Source organism: Aegilops tauschii, chromosome 3 (assembly GCF_002575655.3).
Source record: "Aegilops tauschii subsp. strangulata cultivar AL8/78 chromosome 3, Aet v6.0, whole genome shotgun sequence".
Classification (NCBI taxonomy): domain Eukaryota; kingdom Viridiplantae; phylum Streptophyta; class Magnoliopsida; order Poales; family Poaceae; genus Aegilops; species Aegilops tauschii.
Window position 1 is genome coordinate 340,928,693 of NC_053037.3, and position 26,209 is coordinate 340,954,901.

Below are 26,209 nucleotides of genomic sequence, written 5' to 3' on the forward strand. Positions count from 1 at the left end.
TCACTTCTTTGGAAATACAAGTTTCTCATGTACTTTGTATAAACCCAAAATCTTTGATCATCTCATCAAAGCGTTCATTCCAACTCCGAGATGCTTACTCCAATCCTTAGAAGGATTGCTGGAGCTTTGCATACTTGTTAGCATCTTTCAGGATTGACAAAACCTTCTGGTTGTATCACATACAACCTTTCCTCAAGAAAATCGTCGAGGAAACAATGTTTTGACATCCTATCTGCAAGATTTCATAAATAATGCAGTAACTGCTAATATAATTCTAACAGACTCTTAGCATCGCTACGAGTGAGAAAGTCTCATCGCAGTCAACTCCTTGAACTTGCCGGAAAACATCTTAACGACAAGTCGAGCTTTCTTAATGGTGACACTTACCATCATTGTCTGTCTTCCCTTTAAAATCCATCTGTACCCAACAGCCTTACGACCATCAAGTAGTTCTTTCAAAGTCTATACTTTGTTTTCATACATGGATCCTCTCGGATTTTATGGCCTCGAGCCATTCGTCGGAATCCGGGCCCACCATCGCTTCTCCATAGCTCGTAGGTTCATTGTTTTCTAGCAACATGACTTCCAAGACAGGATTACGTACCACTCTGAAGTAGTACGCATCCTTGTCGTCCTATGAGGTTTGGTAGTGACTTGATCTGAAGTTTCATGATCACTATCATAAGCTTCCACTTCAATTGGTGTAGGTGCCACAGGAACAACTTCCTGTGCCCTGCTACACATTAGTTGAAGTGACGGTTCAATGACCTCATCAAGTCTCCACCATCCTCCCACTCAATTCTTTCGAGAGAAACTTTTCCTCGAGAAAGGACCCGTTTCTAGAAACAATCACTTTTGCTTCCAGATCTGAAATAGGAGGTATACCCAACTGTTTTGGGTATTCTATGAAGATGCATTTATCCGCTATGGGTTCGAGCTTATCAGCCTGAAACTTTTTCACATAACCGTCGCAGCCCCAAGCTTTTAAGAAACGACAGCTTAGGTTTCTCTAAACCATAGTTCATACGGTGTCGTCTCAACGAAATTGCATGGTGCCCTATTTAAAGTGAATGCGGTTGTCTCTATTGCCTAACCCATAAACGATAGTGTAATTCGATAAGAGACATCATGGTATGCACCATATCCAATAGGGTGCAGTTATGATGTTCGGACACACCATCACACTATGGTGTTCCAGGCGGTATTAGTTGTGAAACAATTTCCACAATTTCTTAATTGTGTGCCAAACTCGTAACTCAGTTATTCATCTCTATGATCATATCACAGACATTTTATCCTCTTGTCACGACGATCTTCAACTTCACTCTGAAATTCTTGAACCTTTCAATAATTCAGACTTGTGTTTCATCAAGTAAATATACTCAGCATCTACTCAAATCATCTGTGAAGCAAGAACATAACGATATCCACTACATGCCTCAGCACTCATTGGACTGCACACATCAAAATGTATTACTTCCAACAAGTTGCTTTCTTGTTCCATCTTACTGAAAACGAGGCCTTTCAGTCATCTTGCCCATGTGGTATGATCTGCATGTCTCAAGTGATTCAAAATCAAGTGAGTCCAAACGATCCATCTGTATGGGCTTTCTTCATGCATATATACTAATAGACATGGTTCGCATGTCTCAATTTTTTCAAAAATGAGTGAGTCCAAAGATCCATCAACATGGAGCTTCTTCATGCGTTTTATACCAATATGACTCAAGTGGCAGTGCCACAAGTATGTGGTACTATCATTATTATCTTATATCTTTTGGCATGAACATGTGTATCACTACGATCGAGATTCAATAAACCATTCATTTTAGGTGCAAGACCATTCAAGGTATTATTCAAATTGACAGAGTAACCATTATTCTCCTTAAATGAATAACCGTATTGCGATAAACATAATCCAATCATGTCTATGCTCAACGCAAACACCAAATAATAATTATTTAGGTTTAACACCAATCTCGATGGTAGAGGGAGCATGCGATGCTTGATCACATCAACCTTGGAAACACTTCCAACACATATCGTCATCTCACCTTTAGCTAGTCTCCGTTTATTCCGTAGCCTTTTATTTTGAGTTACCAGCACTTAGCAACCGAATCGGTATCTAATACCCTGGTGCTACTAGGAGTACTAGTAAAGTACACATTAATATAATGTATATCCAATATACTTCTGTCGACCTTGCCTGCCTTCTCATCTACCAAGTATCTAGGGTAGTTCTTCTTTAGAGACCGTTCCCCTCATTACAGAAGCACTTAGTCTCGGGTTTGGGTTCAACCTTGGCTTTCTTCACTAGAGCTGCAACTGATTTGCCATTTCATGAAGTATCCCTTGTTGCCCGTGCCCTTCTTGAAACTAGTGGTTTTACTAACCATCAACAATTGATGCTCCTACTTGATTTCTACTTTTGCGGTGTCAAACATCGCGAGTTGCTCAAGGATCATCATGTCTATCCCTGATATGTTATAGTTCATCACGAAGCTCTAATAGCTTGGTGGCAGTGACTATGGAGAACCATCACTATCTCATCTGGAAGATTAACTCCCACTCGATTCAAGCAATTGTAGTACTTAGACAATCTGAGCACATGCTCAACGGTTGAGCTTTTCTCCCTTAGTTTGCAGGTTTAAGAAACTTGTCAGAGGTCTCATACCTCTTGACGTGGGCACGAGCCTAAAATCCCAATTTCAGCTCTTGGAACATCTCACCGATGTTTCAAAATGTCTTCAGTGCCTCAATTCTAAACCGTTCAACCTTACGCACTGAACTATCACGTAGTCATCAAAACGTGTATGTCAGATGTTCGCAACATCCACAAACGACGCTCGAGGTTCAGCACACCGAGCGGTGCATCAAGGACAGAAGCCTTCTGTGTAGCAGTGAGGACAATCCTCAGACTACGGCCCTAGTCCGCACAATTGCTCACAATAACTTTCAACTTAGTCTTTCTCTAGGAATGTATTAAAATAGGGAGCTTAAGCACGAGCTATTGATCTGCAACTTAATTTGCAAAGACAATTTAGACTATGTTCATGACAATGAGTTCAATTAATCAAATGATTTACAGAACTCGCACTTAGATAGACATCCCTCTAGTCATCTAAGTGATACAGGATCCGAATCGACTAGGCCATGTCCGATCATCACGTGAGACGGACTAGTCATCAACGGTGAACATCTCCATGTTGATCGCATCTACTATACGACTCATGTTCGACCTTTCGATCTCTTGTGTTCCGAGGCCATGTCTGTACATGCTAGGCTCGTCAATTCAACCTAAGTGTTTCGCATGTGTTCCGAGGCCATGTCTGTACATGCTAGGCTCGTCAACACCCGTTGTATGCGAACGTTAGAATCTATCACACCCGATCATCACGTGGTGCTTCGAAACAATGAACCTTCGCAATGGTGCACAGTTAGGGGGAACACATTTCTTGAAATTTTAGTGAGGGATCATCTTATTTATGCTACCGTAGTTCTAAGCAAATAAGATGTAAACATGATAGACATCACATGCAAATCATAAAGTGACATGATATGGCCAATATCATCTTGCGCCATTTGATCTCCATCTTCGAGGCACGACATGATCACCTTCGTCACCGGCATGACACCATGATCTCCATCATCATGATCTCCATCATTGTGTCTTCATGAAGTTGTCTCGCCAACTATTACTTCTACTACTATGGCTAACGGTTAGCAATGAAGTAAAGTAATTACATGGCGTTTTCATTGACACGCAGGTCACACAATAAATTAAGACAACTCCTATGGCTCCTGCCGGTTGTCATACTCATCGACATGCAAGTCGTGATTCCTATTACAAGAACATGTCTCATACATCACATATATCATTCATCACATCCTTTTGGTCATATCACATCACATAGCATACCCTGCAAAAACAAGTTAGACGTCCTCTAATTGTTGTTGCATGTTTTACGTGGCTGTTATGGGTTTCTAGCAAGAACGTTTCTTACCTAAGCAAAAGCCACAACGGTGATATGCCAATTGATATTTACCCTTCATAAGGACCCTTTTCATTGAATCCGATCCGACTAAAGTGGGAGAGACAGACACCCGCTAGCCACCTTATGCATCAAGTGCATGTCAGTCGGTGGAACCTGTCTCACGTAAGAGTACGTGTAAGGTCGGTCGGGGCCGCTTCATCCCACAATGCCGCCGAATCAAGATAAGACTAGTAACGGTAAGCAAATTGAACAAATCGTCGCTCGCAACTACTTTGTGTTCTACTCGTGCATAGAATCTACGCATAAACCTAGCTCATGATGCCACTGTTGGGGAACGTAGCAATAATTCAAAATTTTCTACGTATCACCAAGATCAATCTATGGAGTCACCTAGCAACGAGAGAGAGGGGAGTGCATCTACATACCCTTGTAGATCGCGCGCGGAAGCGGTCAAGAGAACGGGGTTGATGGAGTCGTACTCGTCGTGATCCAAATCACCGATGATCCTAGCGCCGAACGGACGTCACCTCCGCGTTCAACACACGTACGGAGCGGGGACGTCTCCTCCTTCTTGATCCAGCAAGGGGGGAGAAGTTGATAGAGATCCAGCAGCACGACGGCGTGGTGGTGGAAGTAGCGGGATCCCGGCAGGGCTTCGCCAAGCGCAAGCGAGGAGGAAGAGGTGTCACGGGAGGGAGGGAGGCGCCAGGGCTTGGGGTGCTGCTCCCATGCGCCTCCCCACTATATATAGGGGTGGAGGGGGCTGGTTTCTTGCCCTCCAAGTCCATTGGGGCATTGGCAAAGGTGGGGGAAAGAAATCCCATCATTTCCCTTCCCCACCGATTGTTATCCCCCTTTTTTAGGGATCTTGATCTTATCCCTTCGGGATATGATCTTATTCCTTCTAAGGTGGGATCTTGGTGCGCCTTGACCAGGGTGTGGGGCCTTGCTCCCACTACCCACGTTCATGTGGGTCCCCCATGCAGGTGGGCCCCACTTCGGAACCTTCTAGAACCTTCCCGGTACAATACCGAAAAATCCCGAACATTTTCCGGTGGCCAAAATAGGACTTCCCATATAAATCTTTACCTCCGGACCATTCCGGAACTCCTCGTGACATCCGGGATCTCATCCGGGACTCCGAACAACTTTCGGTTAACCGCATACTAATATCTCTACAACTCTAGCGTCACCGAACCTTAAGTGTGTAGACCCTACGGGTTCGGGAGACATGCAGACATGACCGAGACGACTCTCCGGTCAATAACCAACAGTGGGATCTGGATACCCATGTTGGCTCCCACATGTTCCACGATGATCTCATCGGATGAACCACGATGTCGAGGATTCAATCAATCCCGTATACAATTCCCTTTGTCAATCGGTACGTTACTTGCCCGAGATTCAATCGTCGGTATCCCAATACCTTGTTCAATCTCGTTACCGGCAAGTCACTTTACTCGTACCGTAACGCATGACCCCGTGGCTAACTCCTTAGTCACATTGAGCACATTATGATGATGCATTACCGAGTGGGCCCAGAGATACCTCTTCGTCATACGGAGTGACAAATCCCAGTCTCGATTCGTGCCAACCCAACAGACACTTTTGGAGATACCTGTAGTGCACCTTTATAGCCACCCAGTTACGTTGTGACGTTTGGTACACCCAAAGCATTCCTACGGTATCCGGGAGTTGCACAATCTCATGGTCTAAGGAAATGATACTTGACATTAGAAAAGCTCTAGCAAACGAACTACACGATCTTGTGCTATGCTTAGGATTGGGTCTTGTCCATCACATCATTCTCCTAATGATGTGATCCCGTTATCAATGACATCCAATGTCTAGGAAACCATAACCATCTATTGATCAACGAGCTAGTCAACTAGAGGCTTACTAGGGACATGTTGTGGTCTATGTATTCACACATGTATTACGGTTTCTAGTTAATACAATTATAGCATGAACAACAGACAATTATCATGAACAAGGAAATACAATAATAACCATTTTATTATTGCCTCTAGGGCATATTTCCAACATTAGGTTCTCCAAGGTTGACAAGATGGTGATGGTGCATGTAGACATCTCACACGAAGTCCATGGCCTAGTCAGTTATCCGGGGTTCATCCCGTAGGTCGGTGGCAAGAAATAGTCTGCAGAGTTTAGTGAGTGCTACTTTGCTTGTCTGTAGTAAGTACTATTGTTCAGTACTTGATTTGTGTTTGTGAACCCTGTCTTGTTTATTAGTACTGCCGCTTTTGGTGTGTGAACGGTCTATGTTAATGTCTATGTTAATGTCTGTCCACTCAATTCAGTCTGTATATTTTGAAGTATCCAGATCATATTTTTTGTGAGGACGGTTTATCAATTATGGTTACACTCCAATATATGTATGCATTGCAGGGTTTATCGCACCCACCAGGATTTCCAGTCCCATGGATGTTCGGTCCATACGATTTGTCACGACCTTTGGACTGTCCTGCTTGTGGGAGTAGGCGGGGCCCCTGCATGCCGAGCGTAGTTGGACGATCAATCTTCTGTTTAGTACTTCAACATAGTGATTTCCTGGTAAGGATTCACTCATGTCACATCAAGTAAATATTATTGATTTACTGTCTAAATCTTATTGATTTAATGTCGTGTTTTCTTTCTTTTCCTGCAATTTTTTGATGCAGGTTTTGCCATGTGACATTCATCACAGAATAAACCGTTTGGTTTGCTCTACGATTGCTATTTTTGCGGGTTTCACTTCTTATGTCGTGTCAGTAACGAAGGCACTATCCATCACTTATATTACTGGAAAAAATTGGATCAGTCTGTTGTCTGAGTACAAGCTGAATCCCTGTGATGAAATGCAGTTTGGTTTAACAAAAACGCCACAATTAGTCCTTCTCGCATTTAAAAGAAATGAAGAAAAAAAACTGGATCACGGTCACGGATCCTAGTCAAGTTAGAAAGCTGATTAGCAGCCTAGACACGATCGCCGCTGTCTTGCACAGATCAAGCACCGGCAGTTGCTCTAGCACTGACAGCGGCAGCAGCTCAGTCTGACCCAGCTGAGGATTGGGCACCGACCGCGTCAGCGGATCAGTCTGATCTACCGGAGGATCGGGCATCGACACCGGCACCTGCTCCGACACCGGCACCAGCTCTACAAGGAGCACCATCTCCGGCAGCAGCGGCGGCTTCGGCACCTGCACCAACACTTGCACTTGCATCTGCTCCGGCCCGTGCAGTTGCACCGGCAACAGACTGGGCTGCAGTTCGCACATCATATATCAAAGTCCTTACAAAAACCGACATGTCCACCTTCTTGGTAAGCATTGGCCGCCCAAGTGCTTCGTTCTTTTTTCTTTCCATGTTGTTTCACATGAGTCACTGTGTTGATCTAACTGTTTGGGTATGTCTTCTTGTTTGCAAACAGAGATTCCTAGAGCAACGAGGGAGTCGTTCAACAATCCGGGCGACCGCGGCCAAGTTTCTCTTACCATGCGCAACCTTGGTGTGAATGAACCTGCTCAATATACCGTAAGTACAAAGGATGGTCGCATGATGATTGATGCTAAAGGATTGTCAAGGTTCAAATCTAAATCATGTCTTGCGGTAGGGGATGATGTCAAAATCGAACTTTCTCGGCAAGGAGAGCTGGTCCAAATCAACTTTGAAATTCTTCAGTAGCAGCACGCAACTGCCGAACTGATCTATCGCCCGAGAGATTTTGATGTAATAATCTGGCATGGTGAAACAAGTGTCCTGTGTGTATAAGTAGTACGACAGTATTATTTATCACATGGTATATCGTTGATAGAATTGCAACTCTAATTGCTGGTTAGGAACTGTCGTTCGATTTCATTCCAACAGTTGCCGTGCTTTATTCAATTTTGTGTATTCGCCTTGCGACAGCATCTAAAACCAGCGCCGTACCGATCGCTTGCAATATGAAAAGCGCTGAGGTAGAACACATGGGCCCCCAAACATGTAGGGTCAGCCTGCGGCCCAAAGTCCAGAACCGTGAGCCTATGTGAGTATTATATTCTCAGCTGAACCCCCATAAAAAAAGCTGAACCCCCATAATGCCCGTGCGTTGTAGAGGGAGTATATTTCTCGACAAGGTGAGCCTGTGATATAAAAGATTTGTATATTCCTTTACGGACGGAGTATCTCTCTGTTAAAAAATATATTTATGTGTAACTAGTTACTCCTGTCTTTCTACTTGCTTTCGCTGATATGTGGGGCAACCGGCAACGGGGTCCACGTGCCACATGCACAAACTAGAGTGCACAACTTCACGGTAGACACACCCCGGTCGTAGCGCCGCTTTAATGCCCAATGAGCCGTCAAATCACAACCCCCCCTTTCCAGCTTTAGCAGTAAGCTGGACGAACGAAGCGGCAATATTTCACTAGGCATGAATCCCCTTCTCCCTCGTCTGCTTGTTCAGAGAAAACCGCCTCTCGGCGATTGCATAGGGTTTTCTCATGGAGAACCAGGTACGAATTCTTCATCCATCCCCGGTAAATCCAAGTCCCTTGGTCGCAGGTAATCCTAGGATGGCAGCCGCCGCCATTGATGCATTTTCTTCCTACTGAATCTAGTGTGTTTCATTTGCAGTGCCCAAAGTGCGAGTACCCTACAGGTTTCTGCGCCCTCGGCGAGACGCCACACTTGTTCCTTCTCATCCTAACACAACATTTTGAAATGCGCACAGTATGTTCCTAGAATCCTCTTTTCTATCCGGGAGGGTGGGGTTTTTTTGAACATGCTGTGTTCTCATATTATTTTTCCTGCAGTGTATTATTTGCTCTGGCAGAACACATGTACTCAAGATGCTCGGCTTTGCCATAACTGAATACACTAGTTTAATGGTCACAGTGAAGACAAGCCATGGATATAAGTTCCGAGTTGGGTTCATGAACCAGGAAGATCGCTGCTTTTTTTATGGCCGAACTTGGATAAACTTTCTCAAGTGTTACGGACTGAAAGTTGGCGCACGAATGTTGATGGAAATAGCAGAACCTGGTCTCATCTTCACTGCGATCTTCCACCCCGACGGCGTTCCAATTGTTCATCCATGTTAGTTTTGTATCTGGTTCTTGCTTGTTGCCTCGATTACTTCTTAATCCACCTATTATCTCTAACTAATCACAATTTAACTTTAGAAGTAGCAACGAATCTCTCACGAAGATGCTACTTCTAACTAATATTTTCTTATAATTGGTGGCACGTGTAGGTTTTTTCAGAGTTAAGCAGTCTGCTCGTTTGTTACTCTGTAATAACTCGGCTGTTACTAATGGCACTGAAGTTGACTGGATCGACTCCACAAGTTCCTACACTTTATTGATCGTCTTGAGGTCCTTGTGGGGCGTTTCAATGGTGGAAGGCCACGTGGGATATGTGTGCCACTGCTGCACTCGTTGAACAGGTCCAACTGTGTCGAGAAACTTATGGTACGAGTTGTTTTCTGTTATATATGTTGTTCATAAACTATTGCTTATACACAGTTTTACAGCTGTGATCTTCTTGAAACAGGAATTGCCGAGTTCTATTGTTCCAATACAGATGCCTGACCATGGTTGGGTCAGACTTGCGCTTGGTCACAACATGATGTTTATGTCGACCTAGTCAATTCCCCTTGGAGGTGAAAAGGTACTTATTCATGGGTGGTCTCAAATAATGAAGGCCCGTCCATCTTGGAGAATAGGACAGAAGATCATGTTCATGCTTTTCCATGGCTCTAAAGCGAATATCCTGTTTATTGACCACGTTGCTTTCAGCTTTGGTTGTTAAGTGCCCCTGCTGGTTTCAGTTAAGGTTGTTAAGTACTCCTGCTGCTTTTACAGTCTGTCGTGTTTCTTCAGTCCTGTCTTCCTCCAGCCGCCAAAACCAAACCATCGCCGGCGGGGCCGCCTACTTCCGCCTCCCACGGCTGGCTGCGCCTCAGCGCACGCATCGCCGCCCCACCGTCTCCTAAATCGTTAACGCCGACGTCCTCCGCGCGCTTTGGTGCGCTCGCCGCGGCGCCACCCTCTCGCATTGTCAACATGGTCAACAAACAACAGGAATCGGCAGAAGTACGTGGATAGGATGACAGTAGGGGCCCACCACGTCAGCGTATGGAAAAATAAAATGCTTCCTCCAAGTGTTTTCCTGACATCTGGGACCCACGACATTGTGAGCGTATATAGTCAATAGACAAGAGAACAGCACAAGATCGGCTGACACCTGGGACGTAGCTACTCGAGCAGTATTTTTTTGTTTGGTATTGTTGAGAGGAGCAGGGTTTGAACTGGGTTGTGGCCCGTCTAGCCCAGGCTTATATTTTATGTTCACCATGTGACCAGCCCAGCTATTTTTTTGTGAAAATGAGCCCAGTTTATTTTTTCTGAAGAATACCCAATCCAGGCCTACTTATTTTTCTACGCCCTGATGGGCTGCAACTCTTTCAAGCTGCCTGCAAATCTTGAAAGTAATATGAAATGGGTTGTAAATATAAAAACAGATGACAAATTGGCAATTACTTTATAATTTCTGAATTTTTTCACATTTTCATATTCCTATTTCACTGGGCATTAACCTAATTTAAATATATCTTCAAAGTACTTTAAATCTGGCTCGACATTTCGGTATTAAAAATAGTTTGGAACCCACAGAAATATGCGAAATTGGCCCTGGCCAACCAAAAAAATGACTGCAACAAATTGCATAAGAAGTTGCCATGAGCTATATATAAATTATTAAAAAAAGGAGGGAGTGGTCTGACTTGTGGGACTGTTTAGTTGACGCGCATGCAAGATTTTTTTAGTTATTATATATGTCAACAAATGATTCTAGCAGACGTAACCGTTGGATGTCAATCCAACGGCCGTCGTGTTTCTTCAATCTCTGATCTTCTTGCTCCAGCCGCCAAAGCAGCGCCGGCGGGACCGCCTACTCCCGCCTCCCGTGGCCGCCTGTGCTACCGCGCAGGCCTCAGCGCCCCCTACTACTCCCACCGCTGGCCAGGGCATCCCTCTACTCACCCACACCCCCTGTTATTCTGCGGCGACGGCAGCCTCACACCGCAGCCGAACCGGTGAACCTTCGTACTCCTCTCCGCGCGGGCTTCCACTGCCGCGTCTTCCCCGGCTCCGCGTCGTCCCCTTCCTAGGCCTCGCCGTCGTCCACCGCTGTGGTGCTCTCGGCGCGGTGTGGTCAATGTGGTCAATGACCGACTTCCATCGGAACAGTACTATACGTGGAGAGGCTGACAGCTGGGTCCACGGCAGCCGCAAGGAAGTGCCTCCTTATTACGCGGAAAATAATTATTCCTCCACCTGACAGCAGGGACCCACTGGGCGGGCCACCAGTATTTCGCGAAAAAAAATGTTTCCCCCTAACTGCTCGGACCGACAGGACGGGCCACCGTATTTCGCGAAAAAAACGTTCCCCCCGCTGTCAGCTCGGACCCACCGGAAGTGCCTCCGTATTACGCACAAAAAATGAATACCCCCTACTAGCTGGGACCCACCTTGGTGGGAGGCTGACTTGTGGGCCTACTAAGTTGACTGGGACGGAGGCCTTTGTCAACTTTAGTCAATATATGAACGATTCTAGCTCCAGTGACCGTACGATGTCCATCCAACGGCCGTATTGCTTCTTCAACCTCTGGTCTTCTTGCTCCAGCCGCCCAAAGCAGCGCCGGTCGTGCCGCCTGCTCCTGCCGCCCGTGGCCGGCTGTGATGCCGCGGAGGCCTCACCGCCCCCTACTACTCCCACCGCTGGCCAGGCCATCCCTCTACGCACCCACACCCCCTGTTATTCTGCGGCAACGACAACATCACACCGCAGCCGAACGAGTGAACCCTCATACTCATCTACGTGTGGGCATCCACTGCCGCGTCTTCCCCAGCTCCGCGTCGTCCCCTTCCTAGGCCTCGCTGTCGTCCACCGCCCAGGTGCTCTTGGCGCGGCGTGGTCAACGTGGTCAAGGAATGGCTTCCATCAGACGTGGGCTGTACGTGGAGAGGCTGACAGCTGGGTCCACGGCCGCAGCAAGGAAGTGCCTCCTTATTACGCGCAAAATAATTATTCCTCCACCTGACAGCGGGGACCCACCGGACGGGCCACCGTATTTCGCTAAAAAACGTTTCCCCATGACTGCTGGGACCCACCAGCTACATCTTCGCACGCAAGGAAGTGCGTCCAAAAAAACGATTCGCCCCCCTTACTGCTGGGACCCACCAGCTACATCTTCGCACGCAAGGAAGTGCGTCCGGGCAAAAAAAGAAGATTCTCCCCTGACTGCTGGGACCCAGCAGCTACACCTTTGCACGCAAGGAAGTGCGTCCGGGCAAAAAAATGATTCGCCCCCTGACTGCTGGGACCCACCAGCTACATCTTCGCAGGCAAGGAAGTGCTTGACAGTCGGGACCCACCTGGTCGAAGCGTACGTAGCGTTGTCATACTGGTCGCGAACGTGTACGTACATATATACTGGTCGATGTAGAGGCGCGCACGTGTCGTAGTAGAGGCGCGTACGTGTCGTAGTAGAGGCGTGCACGTAGCATGTACACGTACGTACAGCGGCCAGGGTGCAAGAAAGAAAATACGGCCACGTACGTACATACGGGCAGGGTCTCGAACGCCTACTCACGCATACGTACGGCTAGGGCTCGTGTACATGGCTGGGTCGGAACGGAGAAACAGCGTCGTCGTCGTGTTCATGGGTAGGCAACGGAATGCGTCGTGTTCATGGGGAGGCAACGGAATGCGTCGTGTTCATCGGGAGGCAACGGAACGCGTGGGACCAACCGGCTGGGTCAGAACGGAATGCGTGGTCGTGTTCATCGGGAGGGCTTGGACGGAACAGGCGATGGAAACGAGGCCTGGCGTACCGCAAAACGGAGAAAACAGCCTTGTGTTCGACCGGCCACGTTCGAAACGGGATCCTGTTCATCGGGAGGGGTCTGGCGTACCGCAAAACGGAGGAAACGGACCTCCTACGGTCGAAATGGGGGTCCTGTTGATCGGGAGGGGTGTGGCGTACCACAAAACGGAGGAAACGGACTTGTGTTGGAGCGCTACGGTCGAAACAGGGGTCCTGTTGATCGGGAGGGGTGTGGCGCACCGCAAAACGGGACTCCACGGGATACTGTTCATCTCCACCGTCGACCTCCTCCAGCCTCCACGAGCTACCGTCGACCTCCTCCAGCCTCCACGGGCTCCTGTTCATCCAGCCTCCACCGCGCGCTACTCCACCAGCTACTGTTCAACCACCCCTCCACGGGCACCCCTCCACCGTCTACTGTTCATCCAGCCCTCCACACCACGGGGTCCTGTTCAACCACCCCTCCACGGGCACCCCTCCACCGTCTACTATTCATCCAGCCCTCCACACCACGGGGTCCTGTTCAACCACCCCTCCACGGGCACCCCTCCACCGTCTACTATTCATCCAGCCCTCCACACCACGGGGTCCTGTTCAACCACCCCTCCACGGGCACCCCTCCACCGTCTACTGTTCATCCACCCCTCCACACCACGGGGTCCTGTTCATCCAGAGGCAACGCCACCGCTCACTGTTCATCCAACCCCCCCCCCAACGCTCACTGTTCATCCAATCGATCGGCTTCAGTTAGCAGCAGTAGCGAAGTAATCGCTCGATCGTGTTCAGTTAACAGCCATCGATCGATCGCTCGGGTTCAGTAACCTGCAGTGCAATCGCTCGGGTTCAGTTAGAGCCCAAGGCCTCGCTCGGGTTGACTTAGAGCCAATGCCTCGCACACACGCGCGTACGTGTATGAGAGAAACGCGCATCGCTTGGTCCCCGACCTCCCACCGTAACAGGGAACTCCCCGAAATTTTCCTCCCCCTTGTTCTACCACGGTTTTTTCCGTCATGGACGGCCCAAAGAATGTCATGCAGATGCGTCTCTGGCCCGCCCAGGACGAAAAGCCCATTTTCTGTCATGATTTTTTGTCATAGAAGTAGGCGCCCACCACATCTATGATGATACCAGGTTTTGTCACAATTATCATCATAGAAGTGTCATATGTATGACAGAAAAAAATTTCGTTCGGCCCAAAATGTCACGGATGTGTCTTTCTTTTGTAGTGCACTCGGGGGCTTAGCTGCAGTCCAGTACTCGCCTATGTGTAGAAAATCCTACCGAGTGGTGAGCAAGGCTCCCACTTGGGGGCTTAGCTGCAGTCCAGTACTCGCCTAAGTGCGAAAAATCCTACCGAGTGGTGAGCAACCCTCCCACTCGGGGGCTTAGCTGCAGTCCAGTACTCGCCTAAGTTTGAAAAAATCCTACCGAGTGGTGAGCAACCCTCCCACTCGGGGGATTAGCTGCAGTCAAGTACTCGCCTAAGTGAAAAAAAATCCTACCGAGTGCTGAGAAACCCTCCCACTCGGGGGCTTAGCTGCAGTCCAGTACTCGCCTAAGTGTAGAAAATCCTACCGAGTGGTGAGCAAGCCTCCCACTCGGGGGCTTAGCTGCAGTCCGGTACTCGCCTAAGTGTGAAAAATCCTACCGAGTGGTGAGCAACCCTCCCACTCAGGGGCTTAGCTGCAGTCCAGTACTCGCCTAAGTTTGAAAAAATCCTACCGAGTGGTGAGCAAGCCTCCCACTCGGGGGCTTAGCTGCAGTCTAGTACTTGCCTAAGTGTGAAAAATCCCACCGAGTGGTGAGCAACCTTCCCACTCGGGAACTTAGCTGCAGTCCAGTGCTCGCCTAAGTGTAAAAAATCATACCGAGTGGTGAGCAAGCCTCGCACTCGGGGGCTTAGCTGCAGTCCGGTACTCGCCTAAGTGTGAAAAATCCTACCGAGTGGTGAGCAACCCTCCCACTCGGGGGCTTAGCTGCAGTCCAGTACTTGCCTAAGTTTGAAACACATCCTTATCCGCAAGGACGACGAGGTGCAGGTCGACTACAACCTTCTCCTCGGAGCTACGCCACAAATACAACGTACGCTCCATCCTCATCTGCAAGGACGACGAGGTGCAGGTCGACTACAACCTTCTCCTTGGAGCTACGCCACAAATACAACGTACGCTCCATCCTCATCCGCAAGGACGACGAGGTGCAGGTCGACTACAACCTTCTCCTCGGAGCTACGCCACAAATACAACGTACGCTCCATCCTCATCCGCAAGGACGATGAGGTGCAGGTCGACTACAACCTTCTCCTCGGAGCTACGCCACAAATACAACATACGCTCCATGCTCATCCGCAAGGACGACGAGGTCGACTGCAACCTTCTCCTCGGAGCTACGCCACAAGTACAACGTACGCTCCATCCTCATCCGCAAGGACGACGAGGTGTAGGTCGACTGCAACCTTCTCCTCACAACTACACCACAAGTACAACGTACGCTCCATCCTCATCCACAAGGACGATGAGGTGCAGGTCGACTGGAATCTCCTCCCCAGAGCTGCATCTCAAGTTCAAAGATTATTCCGAGTGAAGAACAAAACCCAGTAGAAGACAAACGCAAGCATATTTCAAGGTAAACAAAGTTCAGATAAATCCTAAGGTTCCGGACCGCATATCAAAATTACTCGAGCATCAAGCCCGAAGAAGTTTAAAGATTACACAATCACTCGGCATTCCGGGGCAAATAAAGGTGGAGCATAATGTTTTTTGGTCACTCATCGGGAGAAGGACTGGCTGGGTCGCAGAAACTGTCAAGGTCTCTGTTGTCTGCGATGCGAGTGGCAGTGTCAAGGAAAGTGTCCATAAAGGACTGGAAAGTGTGCCTTTTTGTGTTAGCAACCTTGTGCTCCACCAGCTTGTCTTCTTTGACATCCTTGTAGTGCACTCGGACCAGAGACAAGGCGACATCAGCACCGCAGCGAGCAGACAACGTTTTGCATTCTTGCACTCGGTCAGGTATTTGGTTCAGTCGAGCCATCAGAGACAAAAGGTCTTGAGATAGTTACGCCTGAGGCCAGAGTTCAGCATCAGCCCGAGTCATCGCCGCCTTCAGGCGGGCAAGATAAGCAACTGCGCTGTCCATGCGAGATTCCAATCGCAGCACATTCATTGCGATGTCATCTTTGACTGGCAATTTATGGGGTCGAGACCTGTCTCGACCCGCCCAGTTTCCGCTTTGAAATCTTAGCAAAGCTCTGCATAGTTGAGTAAACGGTGAGTCGACGATATGATCGGGCGTGACAGTCGACCGCAATAAGTCAGTCAATCATCAATACCTTCAAGTTTTAAGACCAGCTTTGCAGCAAGCTGGCCCAGATAAGACTCCAACTCGCCCTTCCTGGCCATGAGGCTCCCAAGCTCGTTTGTCAGCTTGTCCTTGTCTTTCTTCAGTCGCTCGACCTCCCGATTGGCGTCAGAAACAGCAGCCTTCAGTTTGGAGTTCTCTTCTTCTAACTTGCCGACTGAAGCAAGCTTCTTGTCAGCAAGCGTCGTCTTCTCTCGCGCTTCCATCTGTGCAGCAGCGAGATCCTGATCCTTCTTCTCCAAAGCCTGCTTCATTTTCTCTAAAGAAATAATATTCTTCAGACGGGCTTGGAGTTGACGGTTTTCACTACATACATCTGCTCGAGTGGAGTCACTCGGTTCAAAAAATGGAAAGGAAAAGTGCCAGCGGTGAGATAGACAGTTGATGATTGGTTACCTCCCATGGCAGCTACTTCATCACGAGCAGTCTTGAGATTCTTCTTGGCCAATTCCAGATCAAGGTTGAGGCTGATTTGCTGTTTGTTCATTGCAGAAAGCTGAGCCCAAAAATCACAAGATTTCTGCAGTATAAGCCATATCAGTTGACTGAGATAAAAGGACATCACAGTGATAGCTACTCTAAGACTACCACCGAATCAAACATTCAACGGCAGTCTCGGGGACTACACCCAGTGGGTGCACTTAGCGTGCCCCCACTGGCTTGAATAAACACTCGACATGGCCTGCCCAGCGCGAGAGTAAAAAAAGTTCTCAGACCATAGTCGACTGCCCGCAGTCAACCACGGTCTCGGGGACTACACCCAGTGGGTGCACTTAGCGTGCCCCCACTGGTTCTGGTTCATTCGACCTGGTCCGCCCAGACCGAGTGACAAAATTTAGATTCTCAGACCATAGTCGACTGCCCGCAGTCAACTATGGTCTCGGGGACTACACCCAGTGGGTGCACTAAGAGTGCCCCCACTAGTTCAAAGATTCAATTCAAGACAACTCAAATTGCCTCGTACAACTTCATAACAGTCACACCCAATGGGTGATTGGATGAGAAGTATGATCAATCAGGAATCAACTAACCTGGACATTGGTCTGCAGAGCTGCTCCGGCGTTGAAGGCCACCTGACTGGCCTCATGCACCACTTCCATTTGCCCCATCACAAGGTTCAACTGAAGAAGAGCTTCTTTGGCGGCAGTCGGTGGGTCATCCGGAGTCTTATACGTAGTGAAAAGCGATGACGGCAGAGCAGTCGGTATTGGCACAGCAGAAGTCTGAGCAGTTGATCCTGATGGGCAATCAGTCGACAGCGGGATAGCGAGAGTGACGTTGGTACGTGCCGGATCTGTCGATCGCTCGACTGTCGTCTCAGGCATCTCAGTCGACTGAGAAACCTGAACCTCAGGCGTCTTCCCGCTCAGTTCCGCGTCCCTCCTCCTCCTTCCCCTCAGCGGTACTTCTTCTTCATCGTCCGGGAGCACAACAACGTCTCGTGGTGCTGCAACAGACAGAGAAAGTCAAAGGGATAGCTGACAAACAATCCAGTCGTCCAAATAAATTCGAGTCGGGCAGACTGGCTGGCTTTGGAGGTAGCTGCATCGGCGGTTTCCTCGTCGACTGGAGTCTTGTCGATATCCATATCAGTCGCAGCCGAGGCCGGGCTGTAAAGGTTCACCATCCACGCGGTCAGTACAAGAGAATCGGTCAGAACAAGAAAATACAGGGAGAACATATACCCAGAAGCAACAAGAACGTCCATCTTGATTTTAGGCAGGGTCTTCCGAGCCTTCGAAGGATTGATCTTGGGCTGCTTGATGACCTTCTCAGCCAATTCTGGAGTCGAAGACCGAGCGCGCTTTTGAGATGGAGCGCTCGAGGCCACAACCTTGCCGCGCCTGCCCGCGGGATCATGGTGCTGCTTGGATCGACGTTCGGAACGAGGTGGTGAGTCGGCTACCTCCTCGTCGTCCGACTCATCGCTCTCATCTTCATCACCATCGGCTGGTGACTCCCACTCGCCGCTCTCCTCCGCGCTGTCCTCGCCTTCATGGTCCTGCTCCAGAGCTTGCTCGCCATTGGGCATTGAGTACATCTCTGTATAAATCTACAAAACAAGGAGCCGAGTGGAAATCAGTCGGATCAACAAACAGTCAGAAAATACATCCAAATTCAATCAAGTGTAGTGGCCAAACCTTGTCTGGCTGGTTGCTTTCGCTGAAAGGTTTGACCCTCCTGGCACCCCTGGGGTTTTCCTTGTTCCCGGTGATGCCCCTCGGCCACTGTTTTGGCCTCCACCTCCTCCGGATGAACCCGAGCGGTATCACCAGCCCCGGAGTACATCCACATGGAGTGGTCACGAGCTTGGAGTGGTTGAATGCGTCGACTGAGGAACACCTCCAGCAGATCCATGCCGGTGACACCTTGGTTGATCAGTTGAACTACTCTCTCGACCAATATGCCCGTCTCCGGCTTCTCCGCGGCGGTCACTTTCAACGAAGATGGAGTTTGAACACGATCAAGAGAGAAAGGGGGAAGTCCAGTCGACTGGCCTGGAGTCGCAATATCCTGGCAATAGAACCAGGTCGACTGCCAGCCCCTGACCGACTCAGGAAGAGTCATCGAAGGGAAGGAACTCCTCTTCCTCTTATGAATACCCAGACCCCCACACATCTGGATAACATGGGTTTTCTCGTCATTCGAGTTCGCTTTCTTCACAGTTTGGGAGCGGATGGTGAAAATGTGCTTGAAAAGACCCCAGTGCGGTCGACACCCCAGAAAATTCTCGCACATGGACACGAATGCGGCAAGGTATGTGATGGTGTTGGGAGTGATGGAGTTGAGCCCCGAAGAAATTCAAGAAACCTCGAAAGAAGGGGTGTGAAGGGAGCGAGAAACCGCGGTCGACATGGGTGGCAAGCAGAACACACTCACCCGGTTGCGGTTGTGGCTCCATTTCCCCCTCCGGTAGCCACGCGGACCCATGGAAGATCAGCTCTGACTCGGCCATATCATCCAAGTCCTCCTGCTGAAGCAAGGAACGGATCCAATCTCCCTGGATCCAACCCCGCGGCAGCCCCGAGCGCGATGAAGATCCCCGATTCGTCTTCTTGCCTTTCGCCACCCCCTTCGCCTTCTACACGCGCTCCAGCGCCGCCGTTTTCTCCTTCCCCATGGCGGCGGAGCGGAGGCGTCGAGAGTGGAGAAGTCGGATGGGGTGAAAGAGCGAGAGGAAGAAGAAGGAGAATGGGCACGCACAGTGCGGACGCCTCGGCCTCGCCGCTTTTAAAGGCCCACTTCCGAGTGGCTGACGCGTGGGTCCGGGCGATCCTGTCAAATCCCACAACAGTCCTACACGGGATACGTGGCGAAAAAGGTGGCGCAGAAATCAAAACGTCATGTTTATCCACTCCTCTTACGATGACACGCTCCGCCTGGCGCGCTTTCACCGAAATTTCGAATCCCGCGAAATCCGGGATCCTCTGCAACCGATCACGCCAAAGATTTCGCGTCAAAGACAACACTCGGCGGGTGACATTATAAAAACCAATCGGCAATTCCTGAATCGATCAAGGCGACTAAAACGAAGCCGAAGTACCAACACTAGCCTCCGTTCAGAAATGAGTTCTTGAGAAAGGCAAGAGTCAAAGCAAGATCTACTTCAACCTTATTTTCACTCGGACCTCAATCCATTCGGGGGCTAATGATGAGGACATAGACCTAGGGTAGGGCAATAGGCCTGACCTATACGTCCTACCTAAGGTCCGTGTCCTAGAAGCAAAGAAGTTCAAGAGCAAATAGAGAGGGCTCAACAAAGGTGTCGAGTGCAATCCACTCGACCTACCATTCACTCGGAGATCTCTCCTTATTTAGGTCACTCGACCACTCAACCACTCGACGTGCAGAAGACCTAAAGCCACTCTGCGCAGCAACGGTCGGACGTTTACTCATAGACTTAATGATCATTTAGAGCACTTTATTATTGACGTTACCTGTAACACTCTGACTTTATGTACATTGAATCCTGTGTAACGGAGGGGAGCTGGGGTCCTGGCACACTCTATATAAGCCACCCCCTCCTCTGAGACAAGGGTTCGCACCCCCTGTAACACACACGCATATAATCCAGTCAACCGCCTCCGGGCTCCGAGACGTAGGGTTGTTACTTCCTCCGAGAAGGGCCTGAACTCGTAAAACTCTTGCGTACAACTTCTCCATAGCTAAGATCTTGCCTCTACATGCCTACCCCCCATTCTACTGTCAGACTTAGAACCACGACAGGAGGCTTATTCATATAGTCGCGATCGGATTCATTCCACTCCCCGCCCAAGCCGGAGTTACAGCAGGCGTATGGATGAACCGGCTGTGTCAAGCAATGCGCGGAATCGTGATCCGCCCCGTGGCGATAACCCGGCAGGTGGTGCTGGTGATGCTCAGGAGGTGGTGGACCGGGCTCGGGCACGCAGAGAGGCCGAGTTAGCGGCGCAGCATGAAGCCCGTCAGCTTACTCCGGTTCGTCCAACCACGTCGGTGGAACCAGGAGTTACTTCTAGTTCTTTGGGAGTACCGTGTCTCGTCCCAGCGTTGCACAATGTGCGCCTGCCCAAGGATTTCAAAGGCCCGTGCAAGGTGCTGAATTACACCGCCGATTTATCCCCTGAGACATGGGTCGAAAGCTATGAGATGGCCATTGAGATGCTGGATGTGGACGATGCGGCGTGTGCGAAATACTTCACCATGATGCTAGAGGGAACGGCCCACACTTGGCTGAAGAGCTTACCGGCTAATTCTATCAGGTCATGGGCCGAGTTGAGAGCCCGGTTTATCCAGAATTTCAAGGATACATGCAAGCAGCCCATGTCAATTGTGGACTTACCTACCTATGTCCAGGAGGAAGGAGAATCAACAACCCGTTGGGTGCGCCGGGTTTCAGAGATTTTACATTCATCGGACCGCATCAACTCTGATACCGCAAATTTAACATTGGAAGGCAATTGCCGGTTTGAACCTCTGAAGTTGAAGTTGGGATGGCTCAAGGGTCATTGTAATGACATGGGAACCCTCATGGCTGCACTGGTGAAGTATGTCGACTCTGATAGTACCAAGGATCCCGAGTCTGACGATGATAAGACAGGGAAGGGGAAAAGGAGCGGCAACGCCAAGGGACAGCACCACAACCCGGCGGGTCAAGGAAACAGCGGCAAGCGTAAAGCGGGCCATGGCTTAGACTTTGTGGCTAATACCAGCACGCAGGACAAGGGCCAGCGGCGTAAGGGTAAACCGTCCCAGCGCGGTGGAGGGCCAAGTCCTAACCTGGACCGCATGTCTTATCTGTTGAACCAGCCTTGCCCAAAACATGGGACGAAGGAGAATCCATCCACGCACCTCTGGAAAGATTGTTACATCATGCAAGAGTTCAAAAATTCTGATTCTTTCCGGTATGATCATGGACCGGGTGGCGGTTCGTGCCCCGGGTCTCATGGGCCGGGTTATGGTGGAGGCAGTTCCGGTTCAGGTTTTCACGGTCACCAGAGCGGACATGGCAATCAAAACAATCAGGGCAACCAAGGTGGTTATAACAATCAGGGGAATCAGCAGCAGCAGTCGGGTTACCAGAGCAACCCGAAGCAGTTGAATAGCGGACAGTATCATGTTTTCACCATTAGCCTGGACAAGCGCGATCAGAAGCTTCATAAGAGGGGAGTGAATTCCTTTGAACCGGCGGTTCCCCGGTACTTACGTTGGTCTGAACAACCTATCGTGTGGAGTCGAGAGGATCATCCGCCCCAGATTGATAATCCGGGTCATCTGGTGTTGGTGGTGGCACCTCAGGTGGGAGGTTATAAGTTCACCAAGGTACTCATGGACGGAGGGAGTAGTATCAATATCCTTTATTATGAAACTTTCCATCGCATGGTGTTAACCAATAAAAATCTTAAACCGTCCAATACGGTGTTTCATGGCGTGGTGCCTGGTAAATCGGCATATCCTGTTGGTAAAATAGCTCTGGAGGTGGCTTTTGGAGATGAGCATGACTCGAGATCAGAAACTTTGACCTTTGAAGTGGTGAAAATCAAAAGCCCGTATCATGCCCTGTTTGGACGGCCAGCCTATGCTAAGTTTATGGCACGACCTTGTTATGTCTATCTGCAGCTCAAGATGCCGGGTCACAAGGGAACTATAACAGTGCATGGGAGCCGCAAGATCGCTCTGGACTGTGAAGAAGGTGATGCGGCTTATGCTGAGTCGGTTTGTGCAACAGAAGAGTTGAAGTTTTACAAAGACAATGTTGATCCGGCAGATATGACTTCATTGAAGAAACCAACTACAGAGCATGATCCGGCCCTGAAGTTTAAATCGACTGATGAGACTAAGCTTGTTGACTTCGTGCCCGGCGATTCGTCCAAGCAGTTTAGCATCAGCGCTAACTTGGATCCGAAATAGGAAAGCGCGCTCATCGAGTTCATCCGTGAGAATCGGGACATCTTTGCGTGGAAGCCTTCTGACATGCCAGGTGTACCGAGAGAACTCGCTGAGCACACTCTCAATGTTGATCCCAAGTATAAACCGGTCAAGCAGTTTCTCCGCCGGTTCAATGAAGAAAGACGCAAGGCTATTGGAGAAGAAGTAGCCAGGCTCTTGGCGGCTGGATTTATCATTGAAGTATTTCACCCTGAGTGGTTGGCTAATTCTGTGCTGGTCCTTAAGAATAATGGCACTTGGCGTATGTGTGTGGACTACACAGATCTCAACAAAGCTTGTCCAGCAGATCCTTTTGCTCTCCCCCGTATTGATCAAATTATTGATGCTACGGCGCGTTGCGACCATTTAAGCTTTTTGGATGCATATTCTGGTTATCATCAGATCAAAATGGCAGTTAAGGACCAGGAGAAGACAGCCTTCATAACTCCCCTTGGAGCCTTCTACTATGTGTCCATGCCCTTTGGGCTCAAAAGTGCCCAGGCGACTTATCAACGGTGTGTGCAGAATTGTCTTCATAAACAGATCGGCCGCAACGTTCACGCCTATGTGGATGATATTGTGGTGAAATCAAGGAAGAAGGAGACATTGATTGATGACTTGAAAGAAACTTTTGATAACCTGCGGGTTTATAAAATGATGCTTAATCCGGCCAAGTGCGTCTTTGGTGTACCTACAGGCAAGCTCTTGGGTTTTTGGTGTCTAACCGAGGTATTGAAGCTAATCCGGAAAAGATCAAGGCCATCACCTCCTTGGCCAAACCGAAGTGTATCAATGATGTTCAATGCCTGGCAGGCCGGATTGCCGCGTTGAGCCGGTTTATCAGTCGCCTTGGCAAGAAGGCCATCCCTTTGTATCAGATGCTGAAGAAAACGGATAGCTTCGTCAGGAGTGACGCCGCTAATGAAGCTTTTGAGGACTTAAAGCGGCAGCTGGCTAATCCGCCGGTTCTCGCTGCTCCGGTTGACAAAGAGCCATTGTTGCTATATGTGGCAGCTAACGCCCGGGCTGTTAGTGTGGCTATTGTGGTGGAGCGCAAGGAGGACGGAAAGGAATATCCGGTTCAACGGCCAATTTACTATATCAGTGAGGTACTCATTGGGTCCAAGCGGAGGTACCCGCATTGGCAAAAATTGGTGTATGGGGTTTTTATGGCAAGCCGGAAGCTGCTCAGTTGGTGGCAGCTCTTCATGTTATCCCAGATTGGACGGTTCCATATCTGGCGTATATGAACCGGGGTGAGATACCAGAGGATGAAACTTTGGCCAGGCAGATAATCCGGCGGTCCGAGTCCATGACTATTATCAATGGAGAGTTACATCATTGCAGTGTGACAGGGGCGTTTCAACGTTGTGTGTCTCCTGAGGAAGGCCGTGAAATTTTGCGTGAGATCCACGAAGGAGATTGTGGTCACCACGTCGGTTCAAAATCTTTGGTGGCCAAGGCGTTTCGTCACGGTTTCTATTGGTTGACAGCTCATGCTGATGCCGAGGATTTGGTCAAAAGATGTGATGGCTGTCAGAAATTCTCAACTCGCGCTCATGTACCGGCTCAAGAATTGAGGATGATTCCAATCACCTGGCCGTTTGCAACTTGGGGGCTAGATCTGGTTGGGCCTTTCAAGAGGTCCAAGGACAAGAAGACCCACCTTTTGGTGGCGATTGATAAGTTCACGAAGTGGGTGGAGGCAGAGCCAGTTAGTAAGTGTGATGCAGCCACGGCAGTTCAATTCATCAAAAAGGTGATCTTCCGGTTTGGCTTTCCACACAACATTATAACAGACGATGGTACCAATCTATCAAAGGGTGCCATGAAGGAGTTCTGTCAACGTGAGCACATCCGGCTTGACGTGTCATCAGTGGCTCACCCCCAGTCCAATGGTCAAGCGGAGAGGGCCAATCAAGAGATCTTGAGAGGCATCAAACCCCGGCTTATGGTTCCTTTGCAACGGACGCTGGGTTGTTGGGTTGAGGAGCTACCTTCTGTGTTATGGAGCATCAATACCACACCCAACAGATCGACAGGATACACTCCATTTTTCATGGTTTATGGAGTGGAAGCGGTTCTTCCTAGTGACATTCGACATGACTCACCTCGTGTAGCGGCATATGTTGAAGCTGACAACGAGAAGGCACGGCAGGAAGCTCTTGACCTGTTAGATGAGGAGCGTGACATGGCGGCAGCCCGTTCGGCGATTTATCAGCAAGATCTGCGTCGTTATCAGCCGCCAGGTTAGAAGCAGAACCTTTCAAGAAGGTGATTTGGTGCTTCGACTCATCCAGGATCAGACAGATATGCACAAGCTATCCCCCCCCTTGGGAAGGACCCTTTGTGGTCAGCAAGAATCTGCACAACGGGTCATACTACCTCACCGATGTTCGAGAACGCAAAGACTCACATAAGTCGGAGGAAGAGACCAACCGGTCGTGGAATATTGCTCATCTTCGGCCCTACTATACTTGAGCCATGGGCTCTGCTTATGTACATATTATGACAATGTATATATTATGATCAATATAATAAACAGGAACCTCAGCTAAAGCGGGGTATCTGTGGTTTTTCTTACATCATGTGTGGTTACATGGAGCTTCTGTGTATAAAGCGGCGTCCGGTTTACCCCTTGAATCAGTTTCTTAAAAGCTTTATGTTACATCACTTGGGGGCTTGGTTGTATCTGAACCATAGCTACACCTCTTGATCGGCGCAATGCCACAGCATCTCTTGGGGGCTTGGTCATATTCGAACCATAGTCACACCTCTTGATCGGCTAAAAGCCAAATCAATCTGAGGCCAAAGAGATTGTGGTAAAGTAACAACTCAAACATAGGCACCCACTGAGCACAGCTCAAAATGTTACTTGGGGATTCTTTGCTGTCGAAATGAACTTAGAATCTACACTTGTAATAGGCTATCAAGCCATGGCTTGGAAGCCTGGTGTATGCACCTAAAACCCCGGGTTAACCTGCCTATTTAAGTAAGTCACTCCGCCCAGGTAAACCTGGTATGACCCTTCGAACTTTGACAAGTTACTCTAAAATGAAGACCCTGAACTTGTCAAGTTAAAATGATGATTGGTTAAGGATTGAGGACCATCTTAAAAGGCTTTGCAAAAATGGTTTAACTCAGTGGCCTGGCAGCCCATGAAAAGCCTCGAATTTGGGGCCTGGCAGCCCGTGAAAAGCCTCGAATTTGGGGCCTGGCAGCCCGTGAAAAGCCTCGACTACAACGGTTTTTATTTTCCTTTTGCTAAGTTTTCTTTGTTTTCATAAGATTTGTGATGTTTTCAAACCGGTGTCTATCAACCCGGTTAGGCTGTCAACTACAAGTTGTCAGTACACGATCAAATTATAATCCGGAGACTATCAGCCCGGTCTGGTTTTGACTCAAAGTCACCAGTATGGAATAAACCGGTGTTTATCACAACCCAAAACGGTTTTATTGTAAACCGGCATCATATAACATGAGCTACTTATCCTCCAGAGTAGGGTTATGGCTCTCACTACAACGTTGGTGAGCCAACATTATGCCTAAAAGGTCACAGGTATTATATATTTCCATA